Source organism: Heteronotia binoei, chromosome 3 (genome assembly GCF_032191835.1).
Source record: "Heteronotia binoei isolate CCM8104 ecotype False Entrance Well chromosome 3, APGP_CSIRO_Hbin_v1, whole genome shotgun sequence".
In the NCBI taxonomy this organism is placed as follows: Eukaryota; Metazoa; Chordata; class Lepidosauria; order Squamata; family Gekkonidae; genus Heteronotia; species Heteronotia binoei.
The window spans coordinates 192,135,546-192,155,244 of record NC_083225.1 but is presented as its reverse complement, the minus strand read 5'-3'; positions in this window follow the sequence as shown (position 1 = coordinate 192,155,244).

The following is a 19,699-nucleotide window of genomic DNA, read 5'->3' as shown; positions in this document are numbered from 1 at the left end:
AGCCTCCTGTCTCACACAGTGGCCACCCAGTTCCTCTGGAGGGCCAACAAAAGGGCAGAGAGGCTGAGTTCTTCCCCTGAGAAAAAACATCAGAAGAGCCCTGCTGGGTCAGACCAGGGAGGTCCGTCTAGTCCAGCCTCCTGCCTCACACAGTGGCCACCCAGTTCCTCTGGAGGGCCAACAAAAGGGCAGAGAGGCTGAGGCTTTCCCCTGAGAAGAACATCAGAAGAACCCTACTGGATCAGACCAGGGAGGGTCCATCTAGTCCAGCCTCCTGCCTCACACAGTGGCCAGCCAGTTCCTCTGGAGGGCCAACAAAAGGGCAGATTGGCCGAGGCTTTCCCCTGAGAAGAACATCAGAAGAACCCTACTGGATCAGACCAGTGAGGGTCCATCTAGTCCAGCATTCTGTCTCACACAGTGGCCACCCAGTTCCTCTGGAGGGCCAACAAAAGGGCAGAGAGGCTGAGTTCTTCCCCTGAGAAAAACATCAGAAGAGCCCTGCTGGGTCAGACCAGGGAGGGTCCATCTAGTCTAGCCTCCTGTCTCACACAGGGACCAACCAGTTCCTCTGGAGGGCCAGAACAGGGCATAGATGCCTTGGCCTCCATGCCCTGTTGCCTCCTAACACTGGGATTCAGATAGACCACTGGTCTGATTTGTTCCTATGACTTTGTATAGCATGTATTTATTCATGTTGGACTAGATGGATGACTGGGCTGATCCAGCAGGGCTCTTCTGATGTTCTTATGAAGGCCTCGGCCTCCATTCCCTGTTGTTGACCCTCCAGAGGAACTGGCTGGCCACTGTGTGAGGCAGGAGGCTGGACTAGATGGACCCTCACTGGTCTGATCCAGCAGGGCTCTTCTGAGGTTCTTCTCAGGGGAAGGCCTCAGCCTCTCTGCCCTGTTGTTGACCCTCCAGAGGAACTGGCTGGCCACTGTGTGAGACAGGAGGCTGGACTAGATGGACCCTCACTGGTCTGATCCAGCAGGGCTCTTCTGAGGTTCTTCTCAGGGGAAGGCCTCGGCCTGCTCTGCCCTGTTGTTGACCCTCCAGAGGAACTGGCTGGCCACTGTGTGAGACAGGAGGCTGGACTAGATGGGACCCTCCCCTGGTCTGATCCAGCAGGGCTCTTCTGATGTTCTTCTCAGGGGAAGGCCTCGGCCTCTCTGCCCTGTTGTTGACCCTCCAGAGGAACTGGCTGGCTCTTGTGTGAGACAGGGCGCTGGTCTAGATGAACTATTGGTCTGATCAGCAGGGCTCTTCTTAAGTTTTTATCAGGGGAAGGCCTCAGCTTCTGTGCCCTGTTGTTGGCCCTCCAGAGAAACTGGTTGAGCAGTTTGAGACAAGATGCTGGACCCAGATGGACCGCTGGTCCCGATCTGTTCCTATGACGTTATATAGCATGCATTTTTTTCTTCGAGATAGATCCAAGCGGGCAGCCGCGTTGGTCCGAAGTAGTTGAACAAAGCAGGAGTCAAGTGGCACCTTTAAGACCAACCAAGTTTTATTCAGAACGTAAACTGTTCCCCCATTACTCTGAGTAATGGCGAGTGCGTTTCTTCATCTTTAATTTCAGCACATCTGGACCAGCCCACAATACTCGATCCCCCTCGTCTGATGAAGTGTGCTTAGAGAGCTCGCGAAAGCTTACGTTCTGAATAAAGCTTGGTTGATCTTAAAGGTGTGACGACTCTTTCTTCGAGATAGTTGACTTATGCCTTTTCCAATCGGCTTACAAAAACAAATGGCTCCCCAGTGCCTAACTCACTGATCTTTGGTTCTGATGCAGCGTGTTCCAGGAGGCCTAGACTACTGAGTAGAATTGCAAGTTAAGCTAAAAAGAAGGGTAAGTGGAATTGGTCTTCTAAAACACTTGAGAGCTTATAATAGTGTGTGTGATATAGAATCATAGCGTTGGAAGGGACCTCCAGGGTCATCTAGTCCAACCCCCTGCTCTCTCTATCTCTCTCTCTCTCTCTCGGCTTGGCTTCGCGAACGAAGATTTAAGAAGGGTGCAGTAGTCCACGTCTGCTGCAGGCTCGCTGGTGGCTGACAAGACCAATGCGGGACAGGCAGATCCGGCCACAGTGGCTGCAGGGAAAAGTCTGATTTGGGGTTGGTGCTGTAGCAGTGCGATTCTTCCTCAATCTCCTTTTGTCCTCAAGACCAGCTATGCGTGCGTTCTCAAAGGAAGAGACAGCCTGGTGGATGGTGTGCCTCCATGCTTTGCGATCTGAGGCTAGGTCAGACCACTGGTGATGGTTGATGTGACAGGTGCCAAGGGATTTCTTCAAGGAGTCCTTGTACCTCTTCTTTGGTGCCCCTCTATTTCGATGGCCGGTGGAGAGTTCGCCTTCTAGTCCAACCCCCTGCACAATACAGGAAACTCACAAACACCTCCCCCTAAATTCACAGGATCCTCATCGCTGTCAGATGGCCATCTAGCCTCTGTTGAAAAACCTCCAAGGAAGGAGAGCCCACCACCTCCCGAGGAAGCCTGTTCCACTGAGGAATCGCTCTAACGGTCAGGAAGTTCTTCCTAACGTTGAACCGGAAACTCTTTTGATTTAATTTCAACCCCTTGGTTCTGGTCCTACCTTCCGGGGCCACAGAAAACAATTCCACACCATCCTCTATATGACAGCCCTTCATACAGCCCTTCATATCAGCTCAGGTTACCCTGATCTTATCAGATCTAGCAAGCTAAGCAGAGTCAGTCCCAGTTAGTACTTAGGTGGAAGTCCACAAAGGACGTCCAAGGTTGATATGCAGAGAAGGCAGTGCCAAACCACCGCTAGTCATCTCTTGCCTTGAAAAGCCTGTGGAGTCATCTTAAGCACTTTCCACTACGGCTTGTGATCTCGGGTGGTGGGTGTCCAAATTGTCTCCCCCCCCCCTCAATTCTTGGCAGGGTACCAACCAGTCTTCCTTCTAAGCTGAGTTAGCAGAAGCTAGCTCACAAATTTTTCGCCTCAAGCGCACACATTTTGGTCTTAGCTCATAAGAACATAAGAGAAGCCATGTTGGATAAGACCAATGGCCCCTCCAGTCCAACACTCTGTGTCACATAAGAACATAAGAGAAGCCATGTTGGATCAGGCCAGTGGCCCCTCCAGTCCAACACTCTGTGTCACATAAGAACATAAGAGAAGCCATGTTGGATCAGGCCAATGGCCCATCCAGTCCAACACTCTGTGTCACGTAAGAACATCAGAGAAGCCCTGTTGAATCAGGCCAGTGGCCCCTCCAGTCCAACACACTGTGTCACATAAGAACATCAGAGAAGCCCTGTTGAATCAGGCCAGTGGCCCCTCCAGTCCAACACTCTGTGTCACATAAGAACATCAGAGAAGCCCTGTTGGATCAGGCCACTGGCCCATCCAGTCCAACACTCTGTGTCACATAAGAACATAAGAGAAGCCCTGTTGGATCAGGCCACTGGCCCATCCAGTCCAACACTCTGTGTCACATAAGAACATCAGAGAAGCCCTGTTGGATCAGGCCAGTGGCCCCTCCAGTCCAACACTCTGTGTCACATAAGAACATCAGAGAAGCCCTGTTGGATCAGGCCAGTGGCCCCTCCAGTCCAACACTCTGTGTCACATAAGAACATCAGAGAAGCCCTGTTGGATCACGCCAGTGGCCCCTCCAGTCCAACACTCTGTGTCACATAAGAACATAAGAGAAGCCCTGTTGGATCAGGCCAGTGGCCCCTCCAGTCCAACACTCTGTGTCACATAAGAACATCAGAGAAGCCCTGTTGGATCACGCCAGTGGCCCCTCCAGTCCAACACTCTGTCACATAAGAACATCAGAGAAGCCCTGTTGGATCAGGCCAGTGGCCCCTCCAGTCCAACACTCTGTGTCACATAAGAACATCAGAGAAGCCCTGTTGGATCAGGCCAGTGGCCCCTCCAGTCCAACACTCTGTGTCACATAAGAACATAAGAGAAGCCATGTTGGATCAGGCCAGTGGCCCATCCAGTCCAACACTCTGTGTCACATAAGAACATCAGAGAAGCCCTGTTGGATCAGGCCAGTGGCCCCTCCAGTCCAACACTCTGTGTCACATAAGAACATCAGAGAAGCCCTGTTGGATCAGGCCAGTGGCCCATCCAGTCCAACACTCTGTGTCACATAAGAACATCAGAGAAGCCCTGTTGGATCAGGCCAGTGGCCCATCCAGTCCAACACTCTGTGTCACATAAGAACATCAGAGAAGCCCTGTTGGATCAGGCCAGTGGCCCCTCCAGTCCAACACTCTGTGTCACATAAGAACATAAGAGAAGCCATGTTGGATCAGGCCAGTGGCCCATCCAGTCCAACACTCTGTGTCACATAAGAACATCAGAGAAGCCCTGTTGGATCAGGCCAGTGGCCCATCCAGTCCAACACTCTGTGTCACATAAGAATATCAGAGAAGCCCTGTTGGATCAGGCCAGTGGCCCCTCCAGTCCAACACTCTGTGTCACATAAGAACATCAGAGAAGCCCTGTTGGATCAGGCCAATGGCCCCTCCAGTCCAACACTCTGTGTCACATAAGAACATCAGAGAAGCCCTGTTGGATCAGGCCAGTGGCCCCTCCAGTCCAACACTCTGTCACATAAGAACATCAGAGAAGCCCTGTTGGATCAGGCCAGTGGCCCCTCCAGTCCAACACTCTGTGTCACATAAGAACATAAGAGAAGCCCTGTTGGATCAGGCCAGTGGCCCATCCAGTCCAACACTCTGTGTCACACAGTGGCAAAAAATTTTATATACACATATACACTGTGGCTAATAGCCACTGATGGATCTGTGCTCCATATTTTTATCTAAACCCTTCTTGAAGGTGGCTATACTTGTGGCCGCCACCATCTCCTGTGGCAGTGAATTCCACATGTTAATCACCCTTTGGGTGAAGAAGTACTTCCTTTTATCCGTTTTAACCTGTCTGCTCAGCAATTTCATCGAATGCCCACGAGTTCTTGCATTGTGAGAAAGGGAGAAAAGGACTTCTTTCTCTACTTTCTCCATCCCATGCATTATCTTGTAAACCTCTATCATGTCACCCCGCAGTCGACGTTTCTCCAAGCTAAAGAGTCCCAAGCGTTTCAACCTTTCTTCATAGGGAAAGTGCTCCAGCCCTTTAATCATTCTAGTTGCCCTTCTCTGGACTTTCTCCAATGCTATAATATCCTTTTTGAGGTGCGGCGACCAGAACTGCACACAGTACTCCAAATGAGACCACACCATCGATTTATACAGGGGCATTATGATACTGGCTGATTTGTTTTCAATTCCCTTCCTAATAATTCCCAGCATGGCATTGGCCTTTTTTATTGCAATCACACACTGCCTTGACATTTTCAGTGAGTTATCTACCACGGCAGGCAATGGCAAACTAGAGAGCTAGTTTGGTGAAGTGGTGAAGTGTGTGGACTGTTATCTGGGAGAACGGGGTCTGATTCCCCACTCGTCCACTTGCAGCTGCTGGAATGGCCTTAGGTCAGCCATAGCTCTCGCAGAGCTGACCTTGAAAGGGCTGCTTCTGTCAGAGCTCTCTCAGCCCCACCCACCACACAGGGGGGAGGTCTGTTGTGGGTGTCTGACCAGCAAATGAAACAACGTATGTACAAATGCTCGCAGTACCCAGACATTTCATGTTTCCCCTGGGGCCTTAGGCTCAGAGCATTGACCGTGAGAGTTCTGTAATGTCAATAAATCAAAAGCAGGGTTGCAACTTACAGCCATGCACCTGAACAACACCTGAACAGCATACTCAAGATTGCTACAGCACAGACACTGTCTGCAGATTTTGATGCAATCGTTCCGAGCAAGAGGTGTCAGTCATCGGAAACTGTTAAAATAAAACATTGCAAGGGTGCTAATCTTCTAAGCATGTTTTATTTTATTTATTTAAAAAAAAATTAATTGTGTTTGTCTGTGTCCTCTATAAAGTTTATATCTCTGCTACCTGGCATGACATTTCATGACACACACAGCCCGGCCCGACAAGATCTCATCAATGTCACATCCGGCCCTCATGACAAATGAGTTTGACAGTCCTGGTGTCGTTGGTGCCCGTGGCAACTCTCCTCTGGAATGGGTGGAAGTTCTTCAACCGGTCATGGGCGCTAGAGCCTCAGCATGCAGCATCTTGAGAAGAAAAGAAGAAAAGGCCTTTGTTCAGGATGGTAGCTGTGGAATCAACAGCTACCATCCTGCCTTGGAATCAACAGCTGTGGAATCAACAGTCCAACCTGCCTTTAGGAAAGAAGGGTGCAGCTGGAAACAGATCAACGGTCATAGAATCCTAGAGTTGGAAGGGACCTCCAGGGTCATCTAGTCCGACCCCCTGCACAATGCAGGAAACTCACAAACCCCTCCCCCTAAATTCACAGGACCTTCGTTGCTGTCAGATGGACATCTAGCCTCTGTTGAAAAACCTCCAAGGAAGGAGAGCCCACCACCTCCTGAGGAATCAGAATCCTAGAGCTGGAAGGGACCTCCAGAGTCATCTAGTCTGACCCCCTGTACAATGCAGGAAACTCACAAACCCCTCCCCCTAAATTCACAGGACCTTCATGGCAGTCAGATGGCCATCTAGCCTCTGTTGAAAAACCTCCAAGGAAGGAGAGCCCACCACCTCCCGAGGAATCAGAATCCTAGAGCTGGAAGGGACTTTCAAGGTTCATCTAGTCCAATCCCCTGCACAATGCAGGAAACTCACAAACACCTCCCCCTAAATTCACAGGATCTTCACTGCTGTCAGATGGCCATCTAGCCTCTGTTCAAAAACCTCCAAGGAAGGAGAGCCCACCACCTCCCGAGGAGGAAGCCTGTTCCACTGAGGAACCGCTCTAACGGTCAGGAAGTTCTTCCTGATGTTGAGCCAGAAACTTTTTTGATTTAATTTCAACCCACTGGTTCCGATCCTAACTTCTGGGGCCACAGAAAACAATTCCACAGCCTCCTTTACAGGACAGCCTTCAAGGACTTGAAGATGGTGATCCTATCACCTCAGCCGCCTCCTCTCCAGGCTAAACATCCCCAGCTCCTTCAACCTTTCCTCATAGGACTTGGTCTCCAGACCCCTCACCATCTTCGTCGCCCTCCTCTGGACCCCGTTCCAGCTTGTCCATCTAGTCCAGCATCCTGCTTCCCATAGATGCTCTCTATCCCCAATCTGGTCACTGTTCAGGGGATGTTTCGAATGGGTAGCCCTCGTGGGCAGCAGGAGGAGAGCAAGATTTGAATCCAGTTGTACCTCCGAGACGAACAAGGTTTTCAGGCTGTAAGACGGGTGGCCAAACTGGCTCAGGAACTACCTGTGGCTCTTGAAACACCCACAACCCCATCGGCCAGCTTGGAGAAGGCATTTGTCTCTTTAATTGAACATATGAAGCTGCCTTCTACTGAATCAGACCCTTGGTCCATCAAAGTCAGTACTGTCTTCTCAGACTGGCAGCGGCTCTCCAGGGTCTCAAGCTGAGGTTTTTCACACCTATTTGCCTGGACCCTTTTTTGGAGATGCCAGGGATTGAACCTGGGACCTTCTGCTTCCCAAGCAGATGCTCTACCACTGAGCCACAGCCCCATTCATGGCTCTCCAGGGTCTCAAGCTGAGGTTTTTCACACCTATTTGTCTGGACCCTTTTTTGGAGATGCCGGGGATTGAACCTGGGGCCTTCTGCTTCCCAAGCAGATGCTCTACCACTGAGCCACCATCCCTCCACTGTCCCTCCAATTCACTTCTCCAAGCCCAGCCAGCCAACATGGGGGGCTTGGAGAATGCATTTAAAGTTAAAATTGCTTTCTTCCTCTTCCCTCCCTCCTTCCTTCCTCCCTCCATCCATCTCAAACATCTGACATTTATTCTATGTGTGACTTAAGCAAGTTTGGCCACTCCTATAACCTTTTGAGAATCAAAGCTCTCTGACAAAGGGAATTTTAATCTCACATGGTCTGGAAAACCTTGTTGGTCTCTCAGGGACTTCCTGGACTGGAATCCAGCTATTCAGAGGTAAACTCTGAACATGGAGGTTCCATTTGGCCATGATGGTTAGCGAGCCGTTGATAAGACCCATCCACGACATTTTCTGTTCCCCCTTTCTGAGGCCGCTTAATGGTTGGCCGTCTCCCCACAGTCACCCTGCCCAGCCGTCTCGGCCTTCTCTTGCTCAGGAGGTAGAAAGAGAAATCATGTTTCGTTCACATGAACGTTAAGGGGCATTTGGTTGAGAGCCAGTCTTTACCTGAAGCGATGTGGGCAGCCGTACATCCCAACGTTGGTCTCCTGGGTCATGCAGAACCTGCGGCAGATGCCCATCTGGTTGGCACAAGCACGAGAGGCCAGTGGTAGGCCCACCTTCTGTCCAGCTTGGGGCACAGTAGCATGCAAGCCAGAAGATTAATATGTTACAGTCACTCCGAAAACAGTTGCGGTCAGCCTAATGAATCCCAGAGCCAGGAGACAACATCAGGGGAAGACCTCAGCCTCTCTGCCCTGTTGTTGTCCTTCCAGAGAATCTGATTGGCCCCTGTGTGAGACAGGAGGCTGGACTAGATGGACCCTCCCTGGTCTGATCCAGCAGGGCTCCTCTGAGGTTCTTCTCAGGTGAAGGCCTTGGTTTCCCTGCCCTGTTGTTGGCCCTCCAGAGGAACTGGTTGGCCGCTGTGTGAGATGGGATGCCGCAGCATAACAACCAAAACAGGGAATAGCAGAACAGCTGGCCAATCAGCAGCTGCGCCCGAATGCTCCCAGATAACATCTGGGCAGATGTCTCTCTTGATGAATGGGTGGACCAGGTCTGCAAGCCAATGAACCAGCCTTTGGCCTTGTTGGTGTAATCGGATGTTGAACAGGGTTAACTGGAGATCCCACATGCCTGAGTCGACCTATCGCCGCCCTAACGAAATCCCAGGGATTAATTCACAATGCCGGGACATGACCGACATCGCAGCTGCCCTTCCCTCGGCAGTCACTCTTCAGTGGGTAATGTTCTCGTTTTCAGCTGGGTGTCAATTTGGCGTGTTTTAAGAATTTATTAATAACATATGGTTACAATAATCAATTGTCTCTTTCCTATGCTAACCCATATGATGTTTCAACCCCCCCTCCCTCCAATAGTTGACTTCCCTGAAGTTATAAATTTAAATTATAAAGGTACCGCTAACCAATCAAAGTTCAATATTTTCCTTCTCTCATTATTGCTGAGCAGACGGGTTAAAACGGATAAAAGGAAGTACTTCTTCACCCAGAGGGTGATTAACATGTGGAATTCACTGCCACAGGAGGTGGCGGCGGCCACAAGCATAGCCACCTTCAAGAGGGGTTTAGATAAAAATATGGAGCAGAGGTCCATCAGTGGCTATTAGCCACAGTGTGTGTGTATATATAAATTTTTTTGCCACTGTGTGACACAGAGTGTTGGACTGGATGGGCCGTTGGCCTGATCCAACATGGCTTCTCTTATGTTCTTTTGTTCTTATTAATACTAAAAAATTGTCCAATGACTTTTTATATTCCATTCTTTCTCCATATATCCTTTAAATTTCTTCCACTCCTTTTTGAATACATCTAAATCCTAGTCTCTTAAAGTTTTAGTTAATTTGTCCATCTCACTCCACGATAAAACTTTCACAATCCAGTCCCATTTCTCTGGTATTTTTCCCTGTTTCCACAGCTGCGCATACAATGTCCTAGCAGCTGAGAGCAAGTACCAAATTAAAGTCCTCTCTTCCTTTGGAAATTTATCTAATTGTAATCCAAGCAAAAAAAGTCTCTGCAGTTTTCTTAAAGTCATAACCCAAAATTTTGGAGATTTCTTGTTGTATCATCAACTGGGTGTCAATTTGGGAGCTCTGAGCTAGAGGGTCGGGAGTGTGCTTTTAGCTGAAATTCCCAGAGCACTTCGGCCCTGCTCAGCCTTTCTTAAAATGGCTTACAGCAGCAGCGTGCTACACAGTTGAACCCAAATGTCATTTGTTTGGGCTGCTCAAGAAATCCCTACAGTCCATGGAAACGTCTTCCCGGAAGGAGATTTCAGTGAGATAACTCACTGAAAGTGTCAAGACAGTGTGCGAATGCAATAAAAAAGGCCAACGCCATGCTGGGAATTATTAGGAAGGGAACTGAAAACAAATCAGCCAGTATCATAATGCCCCTGTATAAATCGACGGTGCGGTCTCATTTGGAATACTGTGTACAATTCTGGTCACCGCACCTCAAAAAGGATATTATAGCATTGGAAAAAGTGCAGAAAAGGGCAACTAGAATGATTAAAGGGTTGGAACACTTTCCCTATGAAGAAAGGTTAAAACGCTTGGGGCTCTTCAGCTTGGAGAAATGTCGACTGCGGGGTGACATGATAGAGGTTTACAAGATTATGCATGGGATAGAGAAAGTAGAGATGCCACAGGAGGTGGTGGCGGCTCCAAGCATAGCCAGCTTTAAGAGTGGCTCACAATTTCCTATATCTTCCTCCCCTACAACAGACACCCTGTGAGGTAGGTGGGGCTGAGAGACCTCTCCCAGAAGCTGCGCTTTCAAGGACAACTCTGCGAGAGCTATGGCTGACCCAAGGTCATTCCAGTACCTGCAAGTGGAGGAGTGGGGAATCTAACCCGGTTCTCCCAGATAAGAGATGGAGCAGAGGTCCATCAGTGGCTATTAGCCACAGTGTGTGTGTATATATAAAAATTTTTGCCACTGTGTGACACAGAGTGTTGGACTGGATGGGCCACTGGCCTGATCCAACATGGCTTCTCTTATGTTCCTTCCTTCCTTCCTTCCTTCCTTCCTTCCTTCCTTCCTTCCTGCCTGCCTGCCTGCCTGCCTGCCTGCTTTCAAACATCTGATATTTATGTCTTGCAGCTCTCAAATATCTGACGTTATTTCCTTCCTTCCTTCCTTCCTTCCTTCCTTCCTTCCTTCCTTCCTTCCTTCCTTCCTTCCTTCCTTCCTTCCTTCCTTCCTTCCTTCCTTCCTTCCTTCCTTCCTTCCTCCCTTCTCTCAAACATCTGATATTCATGTCTTGTGGCTCTGAAACCTCTGGTATTTATTCTGTGTGGCTCTTCCATGAAGCCAGTGTGCCCCCCCCCCCCATTCCAAACCATGAAAACCAACCTCCCACAACAGCCCAGGGGGGACCCTCTGCTACTTACGGATTAATCCCAGGAAGGCCAGAAGGAGCAGAATTCCAGGTGCCAGGAAAACCCTCATGATCCAGCCCGGGGTGATACAAGAGCCTGGGATGCAGCTCTGCCCTTTTCATCACCCCGGGGAGGGTTTTGTCACAGCCGGGCAGCATCACAAGAGAAGGGGGCCAGATTAAGGAGAGCATGGGCCTAGCTGGCCACGGCTTTTTGTTCAGCAGCAAATCCCACCGAGGGCAACACCCTCCAGTGAAGGTCGCTGGCCCCTCCGTGGCAACCCCTCAGAGCTTCAGGGGGAGGGAAGACACCAGAACATTCTGCAAGGTCACCTCTGGACACATTTGGGAAATACCTGGAGATTTAGGGGGGTGGGAAATACATGGAGATTTACGGAAGGGCAGGGTTCTTTTGTCATTTGAAAGGAAAGGAAAGGTCCCCTGCGCAAGCACCGGTCGTTTCCGACTCTGGGGTAGGGTTGCCAAATCCAATTCAAGAAATATCTGGGGGCTTTGGGGGTGGAGCCAGGAGACTTTGGAGGTGGAGCCAGGAGACATTAGGGGTGGAGCCAAGATCAAGGCTGTGACAAGCATCATTGAACTCCAAAGGGAGTTCTGGCCATCACATTTAAAGGGACGGCACACCTTTTCAATTCCTTCCTTCCTTCCATAGGAACTAATGAAGGATAGGGGCACCTTCTTTTGGGGCTCATAGAATTGGACCCCCTGGTCCAAACTTTTTGAAACTTGGGGGGTATTTTGGGGAGAGGCACTAGATGCTATACTGAAAATTTGGTGCCCCTAACCCAAAAAACAGCCCTCCCAGGGCCCCAGATACCCGTGGATCAATTTTCCATGATAAATCTCCATAGGGAATAATAGAGTTCCCAGCAGACATTTCCCTCCCCTCCCTCCGCTTTCTAATGACCCTGAAGCGGGGGGAGGGTCTCCAAACCGGGGGATGCCCTGCCCCCACCTGGGGATTGGCAACCCTACTCTGGGGTGAGGTTGCTTTCACAACGTTTTCACGGCAGACTTTTTACGGGGTGGTTTGCCCATTGCCTTCCCCAGTCATCTACGCTTTCCCTCCATCGAGCTGGGGACTCCTTTGACCGACCTCGGAAGGATGGAAGGCTGAGTCAACCTTAGGCTAGCTACCCGAACCAGCTTCTGCTGGGATTGAACTCAGGTCGTGAGCAGAGGGCTCCGATTGCAGTACTGCAGCTTTACCACTCTGCGCCACGAGGCTCCTTCAGTGTGGATAGGAAAGGAAAGGTCCCCTGTGCAAGCACCAGTCGTTTCCGACTCTGGGGTGACGTTGCTTTCACAACGTTTTCACGGCAGACTTTTTACGGGGTGGTTTGCCATTGCCTTCCCCAGTCATCTACACTTTCCCCCCAACAAGCTGGGGACTCATTTTACCGACCTCGGAAGGATGGATGGCTGAGTCAACCTCAAGCCGGCTACCTGAGCCCAGCTTCCGCCGGGATCGAACTCAGGTCATGAGCAGAGAGAGCTTCAGCTGCAGTACTACAGCTTTATCACACTGCCATGGTGAAAGTTGAGAAAGCCTTCTGCAGTGCCCCCTGTTGCTCAGGAGGGGGCGCTTTGGCCTTAGAGATCCAGCCTTAAAGGAACGGCACACACACCGGTAGATCTATGCCTTCTTCTCAGCCGACTTTATCTTATATTTTTGTATTCCTGGTCATTCCAGCTGGCATCCCAGCTTGAAACACTCTGCCAAGGCGGGAGAGGGGGAAAGGTGCATTTTCTCCACGCCTGTGTGAATGGATGCATAAAACATGTCATATTTGACATACCACATGTCGTATATACATTTTTCAAGGAGGGTTAAATCTGCTGGAGTGAAGTCCAATACCACTAGCTGGATATTGGGGTGGGGGAGAATTAAAAACGGGAATAACGTCTCGGTAAGATGTCCCTCTTTCTGTGTTGCATTGTGGGAAGGCAGAGGAGAGAAGGTCGCAGTTCCCACTAGGAAATATCTGGGGAATTTGGGGGTGGAGCCAGGAGACTTTGGGGGTGGAGCCAGGAGGCTTTGGGGGTGGAGCCAGGAGGCTTTGGGGGGGTGGAGCTAGGAGCAAGGTTGTGACAAGCACGACTAAACTCTGAAAGGGGGTCTGGCCAGCACATTTAAAGAGACCACCCACCTTTTAAATGCCTTCCCTCCATTTGGAAATAATGGAGGATAAGGCACCTTCTTTTGAGGCTGATAGAATTGGACCCCCTGGTCCAATCTTTTTGACAGGGGTCCCCAACCCCTGGCCCATGGACTGGTCCTGGTCCGTGGCCTGTTAGCAACTGGTCCATGAGTTGTATAATTATTTCATTATATATTACAATGTAGCTCTCCCAACCTTCGACAGCGCACCATTGGAACCAGTGCGCCAGGTAAAGAGTTTGGGTGTTTTACTGGAGCCTTCATTATCAATGGAGGCCCAGATAGCAGCCACTGCCAAGTCAGCATTCTTTCATCTGAAGCGGGCAAGGCAGTTGGCCCCCTTCCTGGAACGCCGCGACCTCGCAACAGTGATCCATGCAACGGTCACCTCAAGATTGGACTACTGTAATGCCCTCTACTTGGGGCTACCTCTGTGCCGGACTCGGAAGCTGCAGCTAGTGCAGAATGCGGCGGCCAGGCTGCTACTGGGGCTCCCGAAATGGGAGCACATACAGCCGGGGCTGCGCGGACTGCACTGGCTGCCGGTTATCTACCGAGTCCAGTACAAAGTGTTGGTTATTACCTTTAAAGCCCTATATGGCCGAGGACCTGCCTACCTAAGGGACCGTCTCTCCCCGTATGAACCCCAGAGGGCACTGAGGTCAGCAAGTAAAAACAAAATGACCATCCCTGGGCCGAGAGAGGCCAGGCTCCAAAGCACCAGGGTGCGAGCCTTTTCAGTTGCGGCACCTGCACTGTGGAACCAGCTCCCGGAGGAGGTGCGGGCCCTGCGGAACCTCGACCAGTTCCGCAGGGCCTGCAAGACTGCCCTTTTTAGATGCGCCTATAGTGATACGGACTGCTGAGTTGCAATGAATGAAGAACCGCCATCTTTAACACCATTTAAACTGGCAGCATCAGCGCCAGAACAGCCATTACTGCCAGATATATATATATATAATGTAATGTAAATTAAGTGTTTTAACTGAATTAACGGGTTTTTATATTTTTAATTTTAAATGTTAATCTAATGTTTTACTATTTATGTTAATATACTATTCACTGTTAGCCGCCCTGAGCCGCTTAGCGGGGAGGGCGGGGTAGAAATAAAATTTATTATTATTATTATTATATTAGTAATAATAATAATAAGAAGAAGACGACTTTGGATTTATATCCTGCCCTCCACTCCAAATTTCAGAGTCTCGGAGTGGCTCACAATCTCCTTTATCTTCCTCCACTACAACAGACACCCTGTGAGGTAGGTGGGACTGAGAGAGCTCTCCCAGAAGCTGCCCTTTCAAGGACAACTCTGTGAGAGCTATGGCTGACCCAAGGCCATTCTAGCAGCTGCAAGTGGAGGAGTGAAGTGTCCACACACTTAACCACCACACCAAACTGGTTCTCATATTGCCTAGTTGGCCATGACGACGATGACCGCAGAATTATACCCCGCCCTTCTCTCTGGATCAGAGACTCAGAGCGGCTTACAATCTCCTATATCTTCTCCCCCCCACAACAGACAACCTGTGAGGTGAGTGGGGCTGAGAGAGCTCTCCTAGAAGCTGCCCTCTGCGAGAGCTCTGGCTGACCCGAGGCCATTCCAGCAGCTGCGAGTGGAGGAGTGGGGAATCAAGCCTGGTTCTCCCAGATGAGAGCTCTGGCTGACCCAAGGCCATTCCAGCCGCTGCAAGTGGAGGAGTGGGGAATCAAACCCGGTTCTCCCAGATAAGAGAGCTCTGGCTGACCCAAGACCATTCCAGCAGCTGCAAGTGGAGGAGTGGGGAATCAAACCCGGTTCTCCCAGAAAAGAGAGCTCTGGCTGACCCGAGGCCATTCCATCAGCTGCGAGTGGAGGAGTGGGGAATCAAACCCGGTTCTCCCAGAAAAGAGAGCTCTGGCTGACCCAAGGCCATTCCAGCAAGTGCAAGTGGAGGAATGGGGAATCAAACCCGGTTCTCCCAGAAAAGAGAGCTCTGGCTGACCCAAGGCCATTCCAGCAGCTGCAAGCGGAGGAGTGGGGAATCAAGCCTGGTTCTCCCAGATAAGAGAGCTCTGGCTGACCCAAGGCCATTCCAGCAGCTGCGAGTGGAGGAGTGGGGAATCAAGCCTGGTTCTCCCAGATAAGAGTCTTCACACTTCACCACAACAAACACTTTAGAAATAAAGTGCACAATTCTGTCATCCCGAAACCATCGCCCACCCCCTCCCGGCCCGTGGAAAAATTGTCTCCCACAAAACTGATTCCTGGTGGTAAAAAGGTTGGAGACCCGCTATTTTTCTTTTTTTAAGGAGAGGTACTGGGGAAGGCAATGGCAAACCACCCCGTAAAACGTCTGCTGTGAAAACGTTGTGAAAGCAACGTCACCCCAGAGTCAGAAACGACTGGTGCTTGCACAGGGGACGACCTTTACCTTTTTTACTAGCTGCTATGCTGAAAATCTGGTTCCTTTACCTCAAAAAAAAACAGCCCCTTCACGATCTGTCACATCACACGGTTCAGGGCTTTTCTTGTAGCAGGAGCTCCTTTGCATATTAGGCCACACACCCCTGAGGGAGCCAATCCTGCAAGAGCTTACAGCAGGCCTTGGACTAAGAGCCCTGTAAGCTCTTGGAGGATTGGCTCCCTCAGGGGTGTGTGGCCTAATATGCAAAGGAGTTCTTGCTATATATAAAAAAGCCCAGATTCAGTTTGATCACAATGCCTGGGGCGTTTGATCATAAACGCGGAGGTGGGGCATGTATCCATGGCAGGTGACAATATAAGGAGGTTAAAGACCATTTCTTCCCCACACCTGACCGATCGGCTCAGGGGGAAAGAGAGCTGCAAAACCAGCGAGTGAAAACAAAAGGAAACTCAAGATTCAGGGTTTGTTTGGAGGGGGGACTAAATATGGGGAGGGGGGAACGTTGCATGGGGGCTGGAGATCGCAGGTTACGAAAGGAAGCAGCCTTGGGTGGGGAGAGTTGACTAAAATTTAGAGTTGCCAAAATACCCAGAGATTTGGGGGGAAGGGGGTTGGGGAGGGTGACGTTTGGGGAGAGGAGGGACCCCAGAGAGTCAAGTGCGGTGCAGTGGTTGAAGGGGCAAACTCTAATCTGGGAGAACCAGGTTCGATTCCCCTCTCCTCCTCCTCATGGAAGCCAGCTGAGTGACCTTGGGTCAGTCACAGGTTGTCTCAGAACTGTCTCAGCCCCACCTGCCTCACAGGGTGTCTGTTGTGGGGGGAAGGAAGGGAAAAGGCGATTGTAAGGTGCTCTGAAAATCTGGGTGAAGGGCAGGATATAAATCCAGCTCTTCTTCTTCTCCTCCTCCTTCTCCTCCTCTTCTTCTTCCTCTTCCTTCTCCTCCTCCTCCACCATCACCAATTTAGTGTAATGGTTAAGTGCGCAGACTCTTATCTGCGAGAATGGGGTTTGATTCCCCACTCCTCTACCTGCAGCTGCTGAGATGACCTTGGGTCACTCATAGCTTTTGCAGAGATGTCCTTGAAAGGGCAGCTTCTGGGAGAGCTCTCTCAGCCCCACTCACTTCACAGGGTATCTGTTATGGGGAAAAAAGATAAAGGAGAATGTAAACTGCCCTGAGACTCTGATTCAGAGAGAAGGGTGGGGTGTAAATCTGCAGTCTTCTTCCTCCTCTTCTTCCTTCTCCACCTCTGCTTTTTCTTCCTCTTCCTCCACCTCTTCTTCCTCTTCTTCTCCTTCTCCCTCAGTCAGAGATAAGGCAGGGGCTCAGGGGTCTCCATTCCAACTTGATGGAGGGAGATTTGATTCTCAATAACTCATACCCCGCCCTCCAAGATTTTGTTCATCTCTAAGGTATAACTGGGATCTAATCTATATCTGAAATGTGTCACTGAACATATTGGAATGGTTTTTCACCTCAAGAAATACATGGATTGGGCAGAGAATCTGCTTGACACGCAGAAGGTCCCAGGTTCAATCCCCGGCATCTCCAGTAAAAAGAACCAGGCGGGAGGTGATGGGAAAGAACCTCAGTGGCTCAGGGGCAGAGCATCTGCTTGGCCTGCAGAAGGTCCCAGGTTCAATCACCAGCATCTCCAGTTAAAAGGACCAGGCAGGAGGTGATGGGAAAGAACCTCAGTGGCTCAGGGGCAGAGCATCTGCTTGGCCTGCAGAAGGTCCCAGGTTCAATCACCAGCATCTCCAGTTAAAAGGACCAGGCAGGAGGTGATGGGAAAGAACCTCAGTGGCTCAGGGGCAGAGCATCTGCTTGGCCTGCAGAAGGTCCCAGGTTCAATCACCAGCATCTCCAGTTAAAAGGACCAGGCAGGAGGTGATGGGAAAGAACCTCGGTGGCTCAGGGGCAGAGCCTCTGCTTGGCACGCAGAAGGTCCCAGGTTCAGTCCCCGGCATCTCTAGTTAAAAGGACGAGGCAGGAGGTGATGGGAAAGAACCTCAGTGGCTCAGTGGCAGAGCATCTGCTTGGCACGCAGAAGGTCCCAGGTTCAATCCCCAGCATCTCCAGCTAAAAGGACCAGGCATGAGGGGATGGGAAAGAACCTCGGTGGCTCAGGGGCAGAGCCTCTGCTTGGCCTGCAGAAGGTCCCAGTTTCAATCCCCGGCATCTGCAGTTAACAGGACCAGGCAGGAGGTGATGGGAAAGAACCTCAGTGGCTCAGGGGCAGAGCATCTGCTTGGCCTGCAGAAGGTCCCAGTTTCAATCCCCGGCATCTCCAGTTAACAGGACCAGGCAGGAGGTGATGGAAAAGAACCTCAGTGGCTCAGGGGCAGAGCCTCTGCTTGGCATGCAGAAGGTCCCAGTTTCAATCCCCGGCATCTCCAGTTAACAGGACCAGGCAGGAGGTGATGGAAAAGAACCTCAGTGGCTCAGGGGCAGAGCCTCTTCTTGGCATGCAGAATTCCCAGGTTCAGTCCCCGGCATCTCCAATTAACAGGACGAGGCAGGAGGTGATGGGAAAGAACCTCAGTGGCTCAGTAGCAGAGCATCTGCTTGGCATGCAAAAGGTCCCAGGTTCAATCCCCGGCACCTCCAGTTAAAGGGACCAGGCAGGTGGTGATGGGAAAGAACCTCAGTGGCTCAATGGCAGAGCATCTGCTTGGCCTGCAGAAGGTCACAAGTTCAGTCCCTGGCATCTCTAGCTAAAAAGGCCAGGCAGGAGGTGATGGGAAAGGCCTCTGTTGAGACCCTGGAGAGCTGCTGCCAGTCTGAGCAGACAATTGTGACCTTGATGGCCCATAAGAACATAAGAGAAGCCATGTTGCATCAGGCCAATGGCCCATCCAGTCCAACATTCTGTGTCACATAAGAACATAAGAGATGCCTCCCACTTTGCCCCTCCAAGCACCAAGAATACAGAGCATCAATATTCCAAACAAGAATATTAGAGAAGCCATGTTGGATCAGGCCAGTGGCCGCTCCAGTCCAACACTCTGTGTCACATAAGAACATAAGAGAAGCCATGTAGGATCAGGCCAATGGCCCATCCAGTCCAACACTCTGTGTCACATAGAACATAAGAGATGCCTCCCACTGTGCCCCTCCAAGCACCAAGAATACAGAGCATCAATATTCCAAACAAGAATATTAGAGAAGCCCTGTTGGATCAGGCCAGTGGCCGCTCCAGTCCAACACTCTGTGTCACATAAGAACATAAGAGAAGCCATGTTGGATCAGGCCAGTGGGCCCTCCAGTCCAACACTCTGTGTCACATAAGAACATAAGAGAAGCCATGTTGGATCAGGCCAGTGGGCCCTCCAGTCCAACACTCTGTGTCACATAAGAACATAAGAGAAGCCATGTTGGTTCAGGCCTATGGCCCCTCCAGTCCAATTCTTTGTGTCACACACTGGCTAAAACCCAGGGACCATCAGGAGGTCCACCAGCAGGGTCAGAACTCCAGAAGCCCTCCTACTGTTGCCCCCTAAGCTTCAAAAATACAGAGTATCACACTGCCCCAGACAAAATATTCCACCTAACAGCCACTGATGGACCTCTGCTCCATACTCCATACTAGCTCACTATATGGATATTAATCTTCCCTACATACACACACACACACACACACACACACAAAATGGTGTATAGCATGTGAAAATACAGGAAGACTAGTAATATATGAATGCATATATGAAAATCATAGAAAGATACCACTAAACAATAAATTCATACTACACAAGTGCAAACCACCAATGGCAAAAAATCTTTCAAACAGTCTGTCATTTTGGAGAGTGCTTTCCCATCTTTCACCTGCCAGCTTTGTTTGAGACTCTCTCTCTCTTTTTTTTGCATTTTCTTTCTTTATTAAAGGAAGAATGAAAAAGAATTCACAGCTCCAACGAAATCTTTTTACACTGTACACCCTTAATATCACTTCAAACATTGTATCT